Raw genomic sequence first — 20,833 nt, forward strand, 5'->3', positions numbered from 1 at the left:
TTCTTCAAGTATGACTCATACTAGGCATGCCCCGTGTATTATTTTAAATGACAGCATTCACTTATATTGATATAAAGACTGACTGACCACCTACTATATGCTAGGTACCATCCTCATGATTTGTTCTTTAAAATAATCATCAATCCCAACACAAGTTACCTAGGATAAATGTTTTCTCTTCATAACTCCTTTAATGTATAGGTTTTTATAACTGATGAAATTAATAAATAGAATAATGACAAAAATCAAGTTTAATAATAAAAGCAAAGTATCTAATGAATACTTCTATGTAAGTAAAAACAGCTTTAAATAACATTAAGGATGCTTGAACACTAAGATCACAAAGGGGCACAAGTGCTAATAATAATAAAAGGAAGTACTATGGCAATTACATATAGTTATTACAGCTTTAAGACTGGGTCTTCATTAAGATACTTAAAACCATGCTCTCTCTCATAGAAACTGAAAATAATCAGACAGGAAAGCATATTACTAGCCAGACCAGTACTGGCTTTTCAATAGGTTAATAATTTTATAATGCCTCCTAAAGTAATGTAATAGCAAAATCAGGATTAAGAAGTCACATTCTATCACTTTCATTTCTGAGACAAGAGATTGGTTTATCCTCCTGTGGATCAGTGGTCTTCAACCATTTTACACTTGGGGATCAGAGAAAATAGGAGAATTATTTCAGGGACCACTTAGGCAGAAATCACCCTGAGCATAAGTGAGTTCAACTAAGACCAATGGATCTATACTCTTCATATAACATCAGGTGGTTAACTCTTTCATGGACCAGCACAAAATTTCTGGAAGACCAGTCCACAGAACAGCAGTTGATAAACACTGCTCTAAAGCATATTCGTCACAGGCTAAAAAGCCTTTGGTCTGAAATTTTTAACAAAAATTAGTAAGATTCCAGTTATAAAATAAGCCCTGGGGATGTAATATACAGCATGGTGAGCATAGTTAATAATACTGTACTGTATATTTGAAAGTTTCTAAGACAGTAAACCTTTCTTTTTTAGTGAGAGAGAAGCAGAGACAGACATACAGAGACAGATAGACAGGAAGGGGGAGAGAAATGAAAAGCACCAACTCAGTTGCAGCATCTTAATTGTTCATTGATTGCTTTCTCATATGTGCTTTGACTGGGGGGCTACAGCAGAGCAAGTGACCCCTTGCTCAAGCCAGAAACTTTGGCCTCAAACCAGTGTCCTTGGGCTTCAAGCCAACAACCATTAGGCTCAAGTCAGTGACCATGAGGTCATGTCTATGATCCCACACTCAAGCAAGCAACACCGCTCAAGTTGGTGAGCCCATGCTCAAGCCGGATGAGCCCGTGCTCAAGCCGGTGACCTCAGGGCTTTGATCCTGGGTTCTCAGTGTCCCAGGCCAATGCTCTATACCAGTGGTCCCCAACCCCCGGGTCACGGACTGGTACCGGTCCGTGGGCCATTTGGTACCGGTCCGCAGAGAAAGAATAAATAACTTACATTATTTCCGTTTTATTTATATTTAAGTCTGAACGATGTTTTATTTTTTAAAATTGACCAGATTCCCTTTGTTACATCCATCTAAGACTCTCTCTTGATGCTTGTCTCAGTCACGTGATACATTTATCCGTCCCACTCTAAAGGCCGGTCCGTGAAAATATTGTCTGACATTGAACCGGTCCGTGGCCCAGAAAAGGTTGGAGATCACTGCTCTGTACAATGAGCCACTGCCTGATCAGTCTAAGAGAGTAAATCTGAATAGTTCTCATCACAAAAAAAAATAAAATTTCTTTAACTATGTATGGTGACAGATGTTAACTAGATCTACTGGGTTATCATTTCACAGTATATACAAAATAGAACCATTATGTTGTATACCAGACACTAATATAACGTATTATGCCAATAATACCTCAATATAAAAAAAAACTGGGAAGAAACTGACTGAAAAGAATGATAAGAATAACAGTAAAGAAAATAAAAACAGTAAAGGATACCAAAATATCTTTTATGAGTCACTATGTAAAGAACACTGTATCTTGATTTAAATATTTAAAATGTTTGTTATTTAACACCTGAAACAAACCTACTTAGATGGTGTTAATTCAACAACGGTAAAGGCAAAGAATTAACCTCCTTGAACCCTTTTTTATATTCCTTCATCACTGTGATTTATTCACGAAACAAAATCATTAAAACCTAATGAAATTCACTGAGCTTTCATTGCAAATGAATGCTCACAGATAGACTCAACGACTGTTTCACCTGTTTAGATTTTTATTTTTAATGAGGAATTTAAGTCCACATAGGTGAGGAGACCTAGACACAGAGAAAACCAGTTAGACAGTGTCTTTGAAAGCCTGTACCCCCAGATCTCCAATTCATTATATTGTTTCATTGCTGCCTGCCATTTCTGTTTTCCCCACAGCATTAGGGCACAAACCCTGCAATCATTTATTGTGAAACCTCCCTGACTAATGAGCTTTCTAGTCTCAACTTTTATTTCCCCTCAGGTCCACAGGGTAGATGCTCCTTTCTACTGTGGACTGCTCTCGTGGGAAAAGCCTCTCGCTTAGATCATTCCAATCACCTTCTGCATCCTTCACAATCCACTTTGTATTCAGTTACAAGGAACATTAACACTATTCTAGTAAAAAACATGATCTTTTCAACTAACCTTCCTGCTAGATGCAGTGCGTGGGTTTGTTTATTGTAAGACCCAGGAGAATATGCTATAGAGTACAGTGCCTTAGCAGCACCAGTATGAACAAAATGGAGGTAGATGCCAATAAAGGTCATCTGACAATTATTCCATGGCTTCTGAGGAACGACATGCTCCTATCAACCCTTTCCTCTAAGACAGATGTCCACCTCACACTCAAAGAACACAACATTTAAAATTCATCGGTAGCCTATGCAACTCTCAGCAGAGGTGCCAAGAACCAGGCGGGCCTGGAGACTGAGATAGGATTCTGTGCTTTCTCAGGAGCCTCCCTGCACAGCAGGGCCCAGGAATCCTGGCTGATCCCATGCCAGCCCTGACTTGTGTTGCTGGTGTGAGAATTAATCAGAGGCACTCTTTTATGGAAAGCAGCACGTCATGATCCTTACTAAAGAAAATCTATAATGAAAAACATGTAAACGTATACTTTTAATACCTATATCTAATGCATCCCTTTCAGTGTATTATTATAAAAATTAAATATAATGCCATAGGTATAAGCATATAACTTGATGCTTAATTAGGGCATCCATCAGAAATTGATAAATAATTAGTAAGGTCTCTAAATCTATGCATAATTTTATTTTTTTTATTCTAACTAATGTTGCACATTTAATTAAACTACTTTGTCTGAAAAATTAAAACATCAATAGTGGTACATTATTAAATGAAATTCATTTCACAAATGTTCCTGATAAAATTTCCCCTTTTACTTTGTGTGCTAAATATAAACAGCCAATCCACAGAACAGTTCCTTCTTTGTTGTAATTTTTCAATTTATTATATACATATATAATTTACATGGATTTCACTCACTTTGGAATTTAAACATATTTTCCAATCATCCAAATTTAAATACAGCATTTTTTAAACTGAAAACGAAATACCCAATATATTCCAAAACTAAGTTAGTTCTACCAGTTGTTATCATAGGGAATTATTGGAGATGAGTTTCAGAAACAAAGTGATTTGTAAAAATAAGAAAATACATATTCTCCTTAAGAAAAATTCTATAGGAAATTTAAAAACAACTTATTTACTTTAAAAAACATTTCATAAATGTGTATGACTACAGGCATGGAGATTAAATGTCAATTTTAAAAAGCACATCTATTTAAACATAAGAAACAATTTATTTATAGCCTAAATTAATTTTTTCTAGATTGAGAAGTTTAGTATACCATTTAATAAATGAATGTATAAATTAACAAATGGACAAGTTCTTGCATTTGTACTGTCTTTATAAATTCTAAAACTTACATTTAAATTATTTTAAGCTTCTCAATTGAATATTTCTTCAGTAATAAATCCCTAAGAGCAAGCTCTGAGCTTTCCACAAGGTAGATCTCTGAACTACATATAAAATAGAATGTCAATTCTCTTGACCCAATGTAATGTACAAACACATCCTTAATATTTTTTTCTCTTATGGCAATAATAGAATATGGTCTTCATGACAGTTCTATAAACATATGAAAGCTTTAGTTCAAATAGCCAATTTGACTTGAGCATCAAGATGATTCTGATTAAAGGTTTCAAGCCTTATCCATAACTTCTGGAATGGGTTAGAACCAGCTAACTCTTTAATCCGTATTTTATTACTTTTGATTAACTGAACAACAGCTTCTGTCCATGTGTAACAAACAGATGGCAGATCTCAGAGAATGCACATTCTCATTACAGAAACTCTTCTAGGGAGACTGTCCCCCCTCTCCCAGTGAAGTCTCCATGGTCAAAGTGAAAACAAAACTATTGTCTTAATTTAGAAAAAAAAAAGTGAAAGGAAATTATGTAAGGATGGCTTTATACGAGCTATCTGGCTCTCTTTAAGCGATAATAAAACTCAAAGTACACCTTATGGATAGAAATGACTTGATTAAAAAATATCTTACTGATAGAAAGTACTGAAATAAATTCCTTCTTCCCAAGACATGGAACTAAAAAATAATGGATTTTACTCTCACCATCACCACCTACTTGCATTCCTTTGTGCCAACCCAAAATTTCTATGTGTATTGATTTTATTTGCAATATCATTTTTTGAGAGTTTATCTCAAGGAAGTATTTGAAGAAATTGGCAAAGATATAAGTACAAGGCAGTTCAATGCCATCTTGTCAATGATATAAAAAAAAAGAGAAATAAATAAGCTAAACACCTATCCCTAGTAAGGACTGGCAAAATAAACTGTGGTGCATTCACGCAAACAGGATTCTACGAAGTCCTTATAATCTTATAATGAATGGTATAGAGTTATATATAGATCTTGAAATAAATAATCTGTGTGTGTGGTGCGTGTCCTTAAAAAATAAGCAATAGAGTGACGGAAGACAATTTGACTTTGGGTGATGGGAATGCAACATAATCAAATGTCAAAATAACCTGGAGATGTTTTCTCTGAACATATGTACCCTGATTTATCAATGTCACCCCATTAAAATTAATAATAATAATAAAAATTTAAAAATAAGCAATAGAAGAAAACATAGAGTGTGAGATCTCATTATTTATATATGACAAATTTGGAAGATATTCTAATTGGTAATAGTAGTTTCTCTAGGGGAAAAGTAGTATTATCCAATTAGTGTTCTCTGTATTGCTCAAATTACTTAAAATTAACATATATTAGCATATGATAAGAGAAAACATATTAAAGATATTTCTATAGCATTAGTCCTATAATTAACTCACTAATTATTGGGAAGATGTGCTTTGAAGAGATAATGGTATCTTTCTAAGAATTACTTGATGCATAACTAAAATATTTAAAATTCCAAAGTTCATGGGCTTATTTTTATTTTAAAAATCACACCAATGTTATTTTATAATAGTTAGAGACAATTAAATATTTGTTTTTCTTGGGACTGGTTAATGCATCCCTATTACAGTATGACAAATATTCCTTAAATCTCATGACAAACCTTTGATTTGGAGATTATTTTAGAATCTTACACTTTAAAACTATTGACTTTAATTAGCCTTGGTGAAAAAATATCCAAAGGACAATTCAGTTTTATAATGTATCTGTAAAATTCATCTCACAAATATTAATTATTTAAATGAAAATGTATAGTGTGTCTTCTCTTAAAGTTTTGCTGCCTATAAGCTTAGAGAGTAGGTATAAATAGATGGATGTTCCCAGAGGAAGAAAAGGAGATTAGACTGAGATTTCCTGATTAGTTGTTTAAATCAATTGGATTTCAATTAAATGCACTCCACTGATATGAGATTCAAATCTGCTGTATTACATTAGGATTTAAATATATTTGAAAGAAATTGGATTCAGCAAGAATTCTCTATAGGTAATATAAACTTTAATCTTTCAGTGTACACATCCTAACCATAAAAACTTCAACCATTTTTATCAAAGACAAAGTGTAGCCTTAAAAGTTCTCCATTAAGTAGCCTTGGCTTCTCCCTCTACTTTCATGTCTCAATATGTGATTCCATATTTGCCTTTCCATTCTGTCCCTCTTAACACACTCCCAAATCTTTGAAAAACACATTATACTGCTCAAGAACTGTCTTTCATTCTCTCCTAACCCACATTCCTTTATTTCTTTAATAACGGCTCTGGAGTCCCTTTTTTAATAGACGTTCCTTATCTAAACTCAACTAACTCCAACTCATAAACTAGTTTCTGACTATTCTTGGTATATAAAACTCTTCTGCCAACTGTGCTTAACTCTCTCCATTTAAGCTGTGAACATAAAGTTCAACTAGTGAGCCAAATATTCTACTTTAGATGCCACTTAAAATAGAAAATATTTTTCTGAATCATGTTTACACTCAGGAAACATATTGGTTGTCAATATATCAAAATACACTAAATTTGTTTAATAACCACTAGGATGGTGGCTTATGAGAACATAATTTGCATCATGATAATATAATCATAAGAAATGGTAACTAGGCCCTGACCAGTTGGCTCAGTGGATAGAGCGCTGGCCCAGTGTGCAGATGTCCTGGGTTCAATCCCCAGTCAGGGCACACATGAGAGGCAACCATCTGCTTCTCGTTCCCTCCCTCTCCCTCTTCTCTCTCTTTCTTTTCCTCTGGCAGACAGTGGCTCAGTTGGGCCAACCAAGCATTGTCCCTAGACAGGGCTTGCGGGTGGATCCCGATTGGGGCACATGTGGAAATCTATCTCTCTAAGTCCCCTCCTCTCACTAAAAAAAAAAGAAGAAGAAAAAAAGAAGTGGTAACTAGAATAAAAATACTCTCATATCCCATGAAAATCTGAGACAAATTTAGCTGAAATAGTAACAGTAAATTCTGGTTTATATCCTTAGGTATTGGCTCACTGTTTTAAAAACTGTCAGGTGGTTTGCTTTCTTGGCACTCAGAAAACCCTATGAATTCTGAAATAGTTAGACTTGCTCTTCTTAGCAGTTTTAAAAATGGGATGAATGAACACCACAGCCTTTTCCAGGAATATAAATTAACACATACTGATCCCTAAGCTATCAGTTTGAGCACAAAGATATTTAAGATACAATTTGAACTGCAGGGTGGTTATATAAGGTCATTAGTTTTACTAAAGAGCTTTGAATTCTCATTTGTTGATGAAACTGACAGTCACAACCCCTGAGAGGATAAATTTCTAATACCTCTACTAATGTTCTCTGTAAAAGCTAAGCTATTTTATCCCAGGGAGTGTGAATCCCATGGTGAAGGAATAAAAGAAAAATATTCACATTACAGATTCTTCTTCAGTACTTAATCATAAAAGGACCATAGGCCACAAGGATTCCAAACCATGCTGGGTCAACTAAATTAGACTTATTTCAAAATAAGGTTTCATCTCTTAGATCTCATTTAAATTATCAGTGAAAAGAACATTAAAGTCATTTATTACCATTGAACTGGTAGGATGACAAGGAAATGAAGTACTTAATGGAACCATTTATAATGCTTTATAATCATTTTCCTACAACAGCATCTCCACTAAACACTTTACAATGAAACAGCATAGTAATGTACAAATTGTTTAGGGACTAATCTCTAATCTCTTAGAAAAAGACTTGAGACCCCAACATATTTAAACTTAATTAGCACTGCTATCAGGGAGCTTGTAAAGAATTAAATAGGAAGTTCATAATAAATTCGCTACAGTCACTTACTTTTATATTATCATCTTTAGGTGGTTTCTTTATAGAAACTTGTATAAATTCAGAGACAATAACAACTACTCTTATCTATTACATTGACTAAATTCATTATTCTTTTAACAACTTTAAAGTAAATCACTTCATTTTCATAAATGAAAATCAAAATAAGGACGGTAAGAGCATCTCACATTTTTAAGAAGTATCATACTTTTCTTTTTTTGTGTGTGTGTGTATTTTTCTGAAGCTGGAAACGGGGAGAGACAGTCAGACTCCCGCATGCGCCTGACCGGGATCCACCCGGCACGCCCACCAGGGGCGAAGCTCTGCTCACCAGGGGGCGATGCTCTACCCCTCCAGGGTGTTGCTCTGTCACGACCAGAGCCACTCCAGCGCCTGGGGCAGAGGCCAAGGAGCCATCCCCAGCACCTCGGCCATCTTTGCTCCAATGGAGCCTCGGCTGCAGGAGGGGAAGAGAGAGACAGAGAGGAAGGAGAGGGGGAGGGGTGGAGAAGCAAATGGGCGCTTCTCCTATGTGCCCTGGCCAGGAATCGTACCCGGCACTTCTGCACGCCAGGCCGACGCTCTAGCACTGAGCCAACCGGCCAGGGCCAAAGTATCATACTTTTCAAAGGGCTTCCACATTCATTTTCTCATGAGAGTTCCATAAGATTTTCAAGATCAGAAAATCTAAGACACAAGAAAACTGAATAACTTGCCAAACACATAGAAACCAGTGGCAGGGTGGAACATCAAACCTAGATGTTCTTATTCTTGGTTGAACTTCTTGCTATAAGCTCACACTACCTCTGCATTTTACTACTGTGCTTTTCTAGTTCCCAGTGTATCCTCTTACCCCTTCCCAATGGTAAGGAATGTGTGTTTGATGACTCAAATTATTTCCTCTCATTGAATGTTGAATAAAAGGGACTGTCACTTACACTATTTATCTCTTCCGCACACTGTTCTATTACATGGCAAGAATGCTCCTCAGAAAGAGCGACCACATGCCTGACCAAGCAGTGGCACAGTGGATAGAGCATCGGACTGGGACGCGGAGGACCCAGGTTTGAAACCCTGAGGTCACTGGCTTGAGTTTGGGCTCATCTGGTTTGAGCAAAGCTTACCAGCTTGAGCCCAAGGTCACTGGCTTGAGCAAGAGGTCACTCACTCTCCTGTAGCCACCACCATTCCAGGCCAAGGCACGTACGAGAAAGCAATCAATGAACAACTAAGGTGCCGCGACAAAGAATTGATGCTTCTCGTCTCTCTCCCTTCCTGTCTGTCTGTTCCTATCTGTTCCTCTCTCTGTCTCTGTCTCTGTCACAAAAAAGAAAAAAAAAAAGAGGGGCCAAAGAAAGAAGATATAGTATAAAAACTGCCTATTAATTTGAGGATACTTACATTTTTTTTCTATTTTTTATTTTTTTTTAATTTTTTTATAGAGACAGAGAGTGAGTCAGAGAGAGGGACAGACAGGGACAGACAGACAGGAACGGAGAGAGATGAGAAGCATCAATCATTAGTTTTTCGTTGCACATTGCGACACCTTAGTTGTTCATTGATTGCTTTCTCATATGTGCCTTGACTGCAGGCCTTCAGCAGACCGAGTAACCCCTTGCTGGAGCCAGCGACCTTGGGTTCAAGCTGGTGGGATTTTGCTCAAACCAGATGAGCCCGCGCTCAAGCTGGCGACCTCAGAGTCTCGACCTGGGTCCTCTGCATCCCAGTCCAACGCTCTATCCACTGCGCCACCACCTGGTCAGGCCTTACATTTTTTTCAATACATATTTTTAGAGCCTCAATTTTGTGCCAGGCACTGAGCTAGGTATGTAGTAGGTGTACTGTGATGGCACTTGTTATAACAATATATATTAAAAGATAATTCTATAAACATGTAAACATGAAATTAAAAATTATAAGAAATGTTCTGAAAGAAAATACAAATATCTTAGAGGGGACTAATTTACATTGCCATGGGATCCTATAGGTCCCCTGAATAGCTAACAGTTACTCTAGACAAATTACCAAACAATGTGCAGAGGAACCCACACAGAAGATCCCGAAGTAACTGCACTAGCAGCGGGCCAGCGCAGCAGATGCAGGGAGAGAAGGAAAGGAAGGAAATGAAGCTGGACAGCCAGGAAGAAGCCAGGACGGGGGCACTGTAAAAGCCATTTCTAAATAAGCCAGAGTTTAGTCTATGGAGGTTTAAAGGCAGAAAGGTGGAAGTTCTTACATTAAATATACACATTGCTATATATCTGGAGAATGGATCTTGGGACACAAAACGAGAAAGAAAGTAGTATCTTAGATCAGGAGTCCCCAAACTTTTTACACAGGGGGCCAGTTCTCTGTCCCTCAGACCGTTGGAGGGCCGGAGTATAAAAAAACTATGAACAAATCCCTATGCACACTGCACATATCTTATTTTTAAGTAAAAAAACAAAACGGGAACAAATACAATATTTAAAATAAAGAACAAGTAAATTTAAATCAACAAACTGACCAGTATTTCAATGGGAACTATGCTCCTCTCACTGACCACCAATGAAACAGGTGCCCCTTCCAGAAGTGCAGTGGGGCCAGATAAATGGCCTCAGGGGGCCGCATGTGGCCCACGGGCCGTAGTTTGGGGACCCCTGTCTTAGATGGTGATCACGGGAGAGAACAAAGTGTACCACCCTAGGGTAGGAACAAGAGAGAAGTGGGTTTGAAGACTTATTGGAACTAGAGTGGGGACAGAGGAAAAGGAAAAGGGACTACCACTAAGGACACCCAGGTTTCTGGTTTGAGCAACTGAGAGGCTGATGGAGCCATTTTTAGAAGGAGAGAAGACTAGAGAAGGAACGGATCTGTAAGTGGTTCTGGAGTTATTGAGAATGCAGTTGAAAATTAAGGGACTAGACCTCAGGATAGACTTCTGGGGTCAAGACAAAACTTATGATTTAGAAACTGTCAAGTTATTAGCAGTATCTAAAATCATATGAGTGAATGAGATAACTTAAGTAAAGAAAGCAGCACAAAAAGAGAAGCCATAGCACTGGCCTTTTGGTAAGTACATTTTGCAATCATTTAGAAGAAAAGCTAACAAAGGAGATGGATAATGAAAGCCAAAGGAGCAGGAGGGAACCAGACGACTCATGGCAGCCTAGGGAAGAGAACAGTGCAGCTGGAAGGCAGGAGTGGTGGATGCTAGTAAGAGGTCTAGAGAAATAATATCAATGTCATTGGCAATCTTAGAAAGAGCAGTATTGCTTGACCAGGCGGTGGCGCAGTGGATAGAGTGTCGGACTGGGATGCAGAAGGACCCAGGTTCGAGGCCCTGAGGTTGCCAGCTTGAGCGCAGGCTCATCTGGTTTGAGCAAAGCTCACCAGCTTGAGCCCAAGATCTCTGGCTGGAGCAAGGGGTCACTCGGTCTGCTGTAGGCCCCCGGTCAAGGCACATGAATCTTCTTTCCTCATGGTGGACACATGGCATCATACATTCGTCCAAAACCATAGAATATACAACACCAAAACTGAACTCTAATGTAAACCATGAACTTCGTGTGATTATGATTTGTCAGTGTAGGTTCCTCTATTGTAACAAATGTACCAGTCTGTGGGGATGTTGACAATGGGGGAGGTTACGTATATGTGGGGGTGGAGGGTATATGGGAAATCTCTGTACCTTCTTCTCAATTTTGCTACCTAAAACTTTTCTTTTAAAAAGTGTTATTTAAAAAAGGTTTTAAAATAATTATTTAATAACAATATTTTCCTTTGTCTCAACTTTAAATTAAAAGCATACTCAAATGGCCTGACCAGGCAGAAGCACAGTGAATAGAGCATTGGCCTGGGACACTGAGGACCCAGGTTCAAAACCCCAAGGTCACTGTCTTGAGCACCGACTCATCTGGCTTGAGCACAGGGTCACTAGCTTGAGTGTAAAATCATAGATCTGACCCCAAGGTCACTGTCTTGAGCACCGACTCATCTGGCTTGAGCACAGGGTCACTAGCTTGAGTGTAAAATCATAGATCTGACCCGAAGGTCGCTGCCATGAGTCCAAGGTCACTGGCAAGGGGTCACTGGCTCGGCTGGAGCCCCCCAGTCAACACACATATGAGAAAGCAATCAATGCACAACTAAGGTGCCGCAACAAAGAATTGATGCTTCCCATCTCTCTCCCTTCCTGTCTGTCTCTACCTGTCCCTCTTTCTTCCTTTCTTTCTCTCTTTCTCTCTCACTTAAAGAATTAAAAAATAAAAGTATACTCAAGAGCAAAAAGGGTATAATATAAAATGATTCAGTGTCTTATTAACATCTAAACTAGCAAAGGCAAATTAAAAGATAGCTTTCTCCTGTTTGTTTCCAGATGAGGCAGAGACTGATATTTGCCAATGGCTTAACCAAGAGAAAGCAGGCTTTATAAATTCTATTAAATTATTTAACAGTCACAAACAGAAGCAACAATTCATTGTCAGTAAGAAAAATCATTTTCTCTCTCAATACCAATGAAGCAAACATTTTCAGGTATTCATTCAGCATCTTTGCATAAAGCCAACAATACAACCCTTTCGTGAATAACAAAGGAAACATACATTAATAGGATGAGAAAATAGTAAGTCATGGACAAGACAAATGCTTAGACAAGTTTAAAATAACTATTCTGAAGGATATAGAAGAAAAAGGCTTAGCAAGATTCTAAAGGTAAAAGTCATTTCATCAAACTAACATTTACCACGCAACTGGTGGAGAGAATTTTATAAAAATTAAGTTATCAAGATGTGAAATAATTTGTCTCTATTTGGACTAGAAAAATCATTAGTCTTACCCATCATGGAGTGCAAATACCCTTGGGCTATAACATTTTTCTAAACTGAAAAAAGAAGTTTTCCAAAGAAGTTTCCTAAAGAGGTTTTCTGACAAGGCGACATCTCCAGAGAAGCCTACCAGAGAAAAGGATAAAAAATTCCCTCTATACATTTTTACTTTAATTTCTAAAAATTACTCCTCATCCTTTCAAATGATAAGACAGTTATTCTCTCTGTTCTAATCATAGAGGATATTGAGCATTCTGCTATTTCCACAGTGCCTGTGTGCTTGTATTCTTGGGAAAAAAAATCTTTGCTACCCCTCAGTCTTTTATTTTGCATTTCATTTTCCTCATGTATTCTATTTTCTAAGCTTTAATTATCAATGCAGGGTTCCTTCTGTATGTACCATGCATTCTACTTATCTGGACAAATCATTAATGGTCAGACCGGTGCTAAGCGTAGGAAAAGATAGCCTCGAGTCTTCTGGGAGCAGTACTTCTTGTTATGTATCCTTTAGGGCTCTGGTTTGCTATCTCACTTATATTCCCATTATCATTCCAACCCTAATGACTTTTCTTTATATTTTTTCACATTTACATTAAGCTTTAAATTTTCTAGTACTGTGTTTTCTTGCAATCACTATGCAGCTTTTGCTCCCTGATTATTTGGGCTTCTACAGGGCTCTGCTAGTTTTCAACATTCATGTACCCAGGCACATCTGTCCATCTAAATAAAGTGTGCTGCTGATCATGCTAAAAATTATCGAGGTGGTAGACTTTAGACACTGGTGAGATTCAAATAATTTAACAACCGGTTCTCTGCCCTAATGACTCTTTTAGGTATTAAAAAATGATATGCCGAAAAGTAGTTCATTATCTCATGCATTTAATACTTAAAGAAGAACAATAAAAGAGGTATACAAAACTAGATTATGTTATAAGAAAGTTTTTAAATATTAACAAAAAATATTAAATATATGACAAAAACCAATAAAGCTAATAAAGCTGTTATTTAAGATATTTCCATATTGCTCTTGATTGGCATCCTCACTTGCAATTTTTTTCGCCTATGGACAGAATGAACATTACTATAGGCACTTAGAATACATGGTTGTGTGGATGAATGTTAAAAAAGAGTAAGGAATGTAAATTTGTGATTTCCACATTGGGCGGCTGCCCTGGCGTCCACCCTAGAGAGAACCCTGATTAAAAGTGCCATTTTAACAACCAGTTCACCAAACTCAGCAAAAAAATAGGTATTGGTTTTGCCGAACCAGTGCAAACCGACTGAATCCCACCACTGATTTGAGAGTAAAAATAACGTTACAGTGTCTTCTCTGTGTCAGAGAGAAACTGGTGGTCCCTTGACCAGAACAAACTCTGCCCAGTCCATTAATGATTTTGCCCTATACCAAACTGTCCCCTGCTATTATTTATTCCACCAATTCAGGTGCCTGAGGACAAATGAGTGATCTCTTCTCTGCAAAACATGGACCTTCATTCAGTCTTTGCTTTCAATTAGTTACAATCTTATAGAAGGAAGTACAATCATAAATGAGTCAAGGTTTATAATGAATAAAATTTTGGCATATTTTGGCAATACTAAAGTAGCACTCCTATTTTAGCCCAAGAAAAAACTTCACTTAAATTTTCAAACATAAGACTATAAGTATGATGAGGTTAGTAGAAATCAAAATATTCCTAGATTTTATAGTCAGATCTGTACTCAAAAAAATGAAAATTACTAAATTATAAATGATGGAATTCTCTAAAAAATTATAAAATTAACATAAATTTTAGAAATATAGTAGTTATGATATTTTAATTGTGCCTATCTTAAATTACAGCCATATCAAATAGAGTTATAGAGTTTTCTATCTAAAAATGTATGAAGTTCAATGTTACTTGCACTGATAATATAAACAAAATCTATTAATACCTAACAGAAGACAGAAATAAACAATTTTTTAAAGCTGCAGACTAATCTCAGGTAATTCATTGAATTACAGAATTCAGTCTGATGGTTAAAGCAAAAAATTTTAGTCTGCAAATCTAAGCCAGAGATTTTCAATCTTTTTATACTTGGGGACCAGTGAAAATAGGAGTATTATTTTGGGGACCACTAAGGCAGAAATCACCCTGAGCATAAGCAAATTCAACTGTAGGCCCAGTAGTCACGGCTGCTGTTGCTGTTAGGCAAGTGCAGGTTCTCACTGAATTTGGGCAGATGGTAAAGAAACAGTGGAGCCAAAAACTGGTGGGCCATTCCTCTATTATAGCCTGCACTGGCAGGCAAGTAAACACACACAGGGCTCCAAAATCCTGACACATTCTCCAGTTTTTCCTAGAATCAAAGGCCCCATCAGTCTCAGTCACCTCTGGTTCCCCATCTGCACACTTTCTCCCTTCTCCTCTCTGCACAAACTGGCTTCTCCTTCAACACTCTGCCATCTTGGCTTCGTTCTTCCTTCTCCTTTACTTTAAAAAACTTTTTAGTGTGAAATCCCTCCTCCAGCAAACATTAGCATAACAATGGCCCTTCCCAAGCAGGAAGGTAATTAGCAATTTCACGGACCAGTGCCATTTTTAACAATAAAAATGAGCAAACTCAAAAAACAAAAATTTTATAAACTCATTTGCCCAACATTGACCAAGTTCCTTGCATCTATAATCTTCAACAACATCAAGGTGGGTAATTCTTTCACAGACTGGCACAAAATTTCTGATGGACTGGTCCACAAACCAGTGACTGAAAAACACTGACTTAGGCTACACACTGCCTGTAATGAACCAGAATAATGTGAATAAACTTAAATATAACGTACTATAATGGAAGTTTGCAAAGATAGGGACCTTGTTTTAGTTTTGCTTATTGCTCCATCCTTTGCACCTAATATTATAATAAACTTTCTTTTTTAATTAAATTTTTAAAATTTGGTGTTATACAGTAACTTTCTTATTCACAAGTTTATTGCAGCCTGAGAGTAGCTGTCCTGAGTACCTAATACCATGCCTGAAGTTTTGTATGCACTCAATAAATATTTACTGAATAATATCTTGTAGAAATTCCATAGCTGTGTGTTATAATTATTATTAGTTTATTGAGCATTTACTATGGCATAAGCACTGTGCTAAGGGCTCACCTAAGAGGTAGAAACAAGATTTGAACCCAGTTATCTAACTCATGTACCTTTTCTCTTAATAGCTCAGGAATTCAATTCCATGAGAACACTGTCACCATCTAATATATGGCTTCTACATTCTTCCTCTCAGATTGGGTTTTTTACTTCTCATATAATGAGAAAAAAAATACTTCTTAAATGTTTGACTTCCATAAGAATCTATGGAACCAAAATAATGGTGTTTGAACTCTGAATGTGGTAAGTATATTTATTTCTTAGAATTCAACTAAATTTACAAATAAGCCATTAGTTGTGTGTAAAAGAGCAGCAAGGAATGATTTTATCCTCAGCTGACAGGAGAAACAGCTCTCAAGATGACTGGTTTCTCCATTACAACATTATTTCCTTCTCTTCATTATCTGAACTTATAGAATCTTGACAGTAAAAATTCAAAGCATTCAAATTAATCAAGCTATCGAACTCCTACACCCAAGTGACCTTTCTCTTCTCACAAAGTTAAGAGTTAGCTTTACTTTAAGTAGATTCGCTTTGTATTCTTAAGTTGGATTTAAATTATGTTCTTTTACTAGGATCTGGCTCTTCTAGCACTCGGCCATGACTTCACTGACTGTGCACCCTTCCTCTTACCCACTGTCAGGCAGAAAAGATATATTTTGCTCACTCTGTTAAAGATGGCTGCTATCCACATGGGGCGGCTGATTACCTTCTTGCTTAGGAAGGGGCTTGGTTATGCTAATGTGTGTTGGGGGCTTTCACGCCAAAAAGTTTTAAAAGGAGGAGCTAGGAGGCCACTTTGGAGAGCGAGATCATATTGTTCCAGGGGAGAGAGAGAGGCCACATGGGGGAGAGGAGGCAGCCAAAATTGAGGCAAAGAGATGGAAGCCTTTGATTCTAGGAAAAATCAGACGAGTTGGTGGCTTTGGGACCCCTGAATGGAAAGGGAAGTGTTTCTTGCTGTGTATATTTACTCGTTTGCCGGGTGCAAGCTATAATTAAAGGAAAATGGACCACCAGTTTTTGACTCTGCAATTTCTTTACCATCTGTCCAGATCAAATGTGAACCTACAATAACCAGGCAGCTGTGATGGTGGTCGCGGATACTGGTTTTACACCCACCCATTAGGTTCCCCTCTTACTTTCATCTCTGCCTATTCCTCTTCAGTTTCCATCTGTACTCCATATTAACCAATGCAACTTACACTGCGCTTCCCAAGCGTAACATATATATACCTATGTATGTATAATGTACATATCAATTTTTATAACTTTAAGCACATACAAAAAAAGTGAAAATAGAAAAAGAACCCAAAAAAGCTAAGGGTTATTAAGTAACTATAATAAAGCTTCTCAGCTAATAAAGTTAGTGGAACTCAAATTATCTCATTTTAAGTCTACTATATCAAACTTTTTCATTGATGGCACACATAAACTAATTACTAAAATTCTATGGCACACCAAAAAATATTATTTCTTTGTCAATCTGACAAAAAAAAAATAGGTATAGTTTTGATTCATTCACACCAGATGGCTATTGCTGTGTTGGCTGTTGTCATTTTTTATATGACAATCTAAGGGAAAAGAGGTCAGTGCCCTGAATAGTCAGGTATTATATGTTTTAAAAGTCCTCGCAGCACACCAGTTAAAAATCGCTATTCTAGATAATTCAAATTTCCGATTAATAGATTGTAACTGTTATATTCAAATGAAAAGGAAGGAACTGCTAGTAAAGCCAGTAGCCATGGCCACCATCACAGCCGCCTGGCCCATGCAGGTTTGCATTTGATTTGGACAGACAATAATGAAACAACAGAGTCAAGAATTAGTGGGCCATTAGCTTTAATCCTAGCTTGCACCTAGCAGGCAAGAAATACATAGTGGGAAAACACTTCCGTTTTCATTCAGGGCTCCCAAAGCCATTGACTTATCTGAGTTTCCTAGAATCAGGTTTCTGCCTCACTGCCTTATTCACCTCTGTTCACCATCTCCTTCTCTCTGCACAAACTCTGCACAAACTGGCTTCTCCTTCAGCACTCCGCCATCTTGGCTGCTTCTCATCTCCTCCACGTGGCCTTTCTCTGCTCTCCTCCAGCATGGGCTCCTCTGCCCCATTTTATAGTATAGAAATCAAAACCTTTAATCCAATATACAAACAAGGAAGTCTCTGATACAAAGTCACTTATCTGAGGTATAATGAGATTCCTCATGAGAGTGCACCACCCCACATCATGCAACAGTCAAGAGTGTAGGGAAAAGCTTAGTTTTGAAAAGATCTTAGTATTAAAAGTGTGGGAAAGGCTTAGTCTTAAAACTAAGCCTTAGGCTATAACAACCCTGTCTGCCTACAGCCTGTCCCCCCCATCCAATGCAAACTATAAGCAAGCAAACATACATATCATATTTACAAACTTATTTGACCAACACTGCCCTTTATTAAAGTCTAACCACAGTCATGCCATAGATAGTGAAATACCTTGTCTCTCAGTAGCATGCAATGTGTACAGAGTGCGACAATAATCAACATATCTATTAACCTTAATAATGCATTTAAAAGAGAAGAGTGATTTGATGGCTCTTACACCAGAGTTTCCCATTCACCCAGAGCACACAGCAGTGAGGCTGCCTCACCCACCTCTTTAGCTCCCTTCTCAGCCTCCTGCTTTTCACTAACAGCTGCTCCAGCTGCCTTTACTCCCCTTCACTGTTGGGGGCCATTAGAAAGCATGTGAATGGGCAACATCCCTTTACTGTGTGCAGGTAGTACAAGTTATACTGGGAAACATTATTCTCAGCCCAGGCATTTTCCTAGTGTTCTAGAAATAATAGAAATTCTACCTGCAGGATATAAACATATTGAGAGTCACTAATTAGCAAAGTGTATCGCACAGGTTACAGATGAAATTTTGTCATTCCTTATATCCTCTTCCATTATCAGTGATTTTCAGTAATAATTTCTTTCATATCTAATCCACTGCCACACACTGAATTCTTAATTATAATTACCCGAAATCTTTTTTTCACACGCAGATGGAACTAGAGTTCCACAATGGGACATTTCCATTGCTAATCACTACACTCCCAGGGTCAAATCTGCAGTTCTTACTTCCAATTGGGACTCATTTACATCTGAAGTAGCTTACTTAGAAATTTAAATAGAATGTTCCGGGTAGCTACTGATGCATTTTTAAAAGGGGATTGGGTCTCCTATACCCAATAGTATTGGTAAATGCTTTCTGCCAATAACAACACTATTTGATGCATCAATATCAGGGCATTGATCCTGAAACAATCCTATTAACACTGTTCATTTCTGTTTATTTTAGGTAATGGTAATTTAAAGGAAGGTGACATAATAAAAACATCTTCAAGTCACCTTAGGAAATGCAATCTATCACAATCTTATAACAAAGAATTCAATATTATTTCTTAAAACAAATAGTAATGCAAAGGGAGAAAATTCTGATCAATTTGACCTAATTATTTATTTTTAAAACATAATTTTAAATTAATTAATCAAAATTTTCTACATGAAAGTTTGGGGGTGGGGAGAAAGAAAAGACTGGACTCCATCAAGATTTCAAATGCCCGTATATGAATTCATGCATTCCCATAAGTCGTCTCCGTGGACAAACTGACAGCATGCTGTGAACCATAGCGCAGAAGTGTTCCAACTCACCCATGACCGCTGGTGCAACTCAGCAGGAAAATACATGTGAGACCAACTCTACATGAGGCTCATTTGGGTGAAAGTGTGTTTAACATCACAGAAGTCTGCAGACTCAAGAGTTTGTATCTATGCTCAATTTAACTCACCAACTAATCCTAGTCCCTTTAACAAAATTAAATAATGAACTTTTTGCTGAATTTTGAATTTGGATCCAGTGCCCTTTGTCATTTACAGTTCATCTTTCTGTTGTGAAGACGGCAGGAAATGAACCAACAAACCAAAAGGCTTTATTTCTGTGTTTTTAAGAAGGATGGTTTCTTATGTCTTCATTTTTAAGGAAACAGACAGAGGTGAGAAAAGCTAACTAGTGGTCTTTTTTAAAGGACTCAGATCCAGTAGACTATCAAGAGGCTATTGTTGTAAAGTACCTGAACCTCAATTCGGCAGGTTTATGTAGAGACACCAAGTCCAGATGAATTTTGAAGAGTTTTATTAAAGGAGGAGATTTATTAAATATGCCGGTCGCATATGGCTGACATGGGGCAATTGCAAACCCAAATCATGTGCCCCAAATACATTTCAGGGGCTGTTTATATACCCTTGATCACAATGGGTGGGGGAGAGCATGACATCGTGGCACAAGCTTACATTTGTCTATAGGACCTATAAAAACGTTTCTACACATTAAAACTTATAAGGTAACACAATAGCAAAAAATGTTATTCCATATATTAAAAGATAATCTTAAATTTTCTAGTGTTCATTTGCCATTCCTTTGTTTAGAGATGTATACATTAATTACACGCTTTCAGGAGGGGAGGAGTAATTTCCATGGCGCTAGGGCAGGGGTCGGGAACCTATGGCTCGCGAGCCAGATATGGCTCTTTTGATGGTTGCATCTGGCTCGCAGACAAATCTGTAATAAAAAAAAATAATGTTAAAAAATATAAGACATTCTCGGCCCTGGCCGGTTGGCTCAGCGGTAGAGCGTCGGCCTAGGGTGCGGAGGACCCGGGTTCGATTCCCGGCCAGGGCACACAGGAGAAGCGCCCATTTGCTTCTCCACCCCTCCGCCGCGCTTCCCTCTCTGTCTCTCTCTTCCCCTCCCGCAGCCAAGGCTCCATTGGAGCAAAGATGGCCCGGGCGCTGGGGATGGCTCTGTGGCCTCTGCCCCAGGCGCTAGAGTGGCTCTGGTCACAACATGGCGACGCCCAGGATGGGCAGAGCATCGCCCCCTGGTGGGCAGAGTGTCGCCCCTGGTGGGCGTGCGGGGTGGATCCCAGTTGGGCGCATGCGGGAGTCTGTCTGACTGTCTCTCCCTGTTTCCAGCTTCAGAAAAAATGAAAAAAAAAATAAATAAATAAAAATATAAGACATTCTCATGTATTACAATTGTAAAGT

At 37.8% G+C, this 20,833-nt stretch overlaps 1 protein-coding gene and 1 non-coding gene across 2 annotated transcripts in view; one reads left to right on the forward strand and one right to left on the reverse strand.

Annotated features, from left to right (window-relative positions):
• The window catches only part of PLCL1 (phospholipase C like 1 (inactive)), a 387,263-nt gene that overhangs the window by 87,581 nt on the left and 278,849 nt on the right, over window positions 1–20,833 (reverse strand). The gene's annotated exons all lie outside the window — the stretch shown is intronic.
• TRNAP-AGG (transfer RNA proline (anticodon AGG)) lies at window positions 20,393–20,468 on the forward strand. Its single transcript has one exon. It is a non-coding gene; the product is annotated as a tRNA-Pro (tRNA).

The sequence above is a fragment of the Saccopteryx bilineata genome, chromosome 5 (genome assembly GCF_036850765.1).
Source record: "Saccopteryx bilineata isolate mSacBil1 chromosome 5, mSacBil1_pri_phased_curated, whole genome shotgun sequence".
Taxonomy (NCBI): domain Eukaryota; kingdom Metazoa; phylum Chordata; class Mammalia; order Chiroptera; family Emballonuridae; genus Saccopteryx; species Saccopteryx bilineata.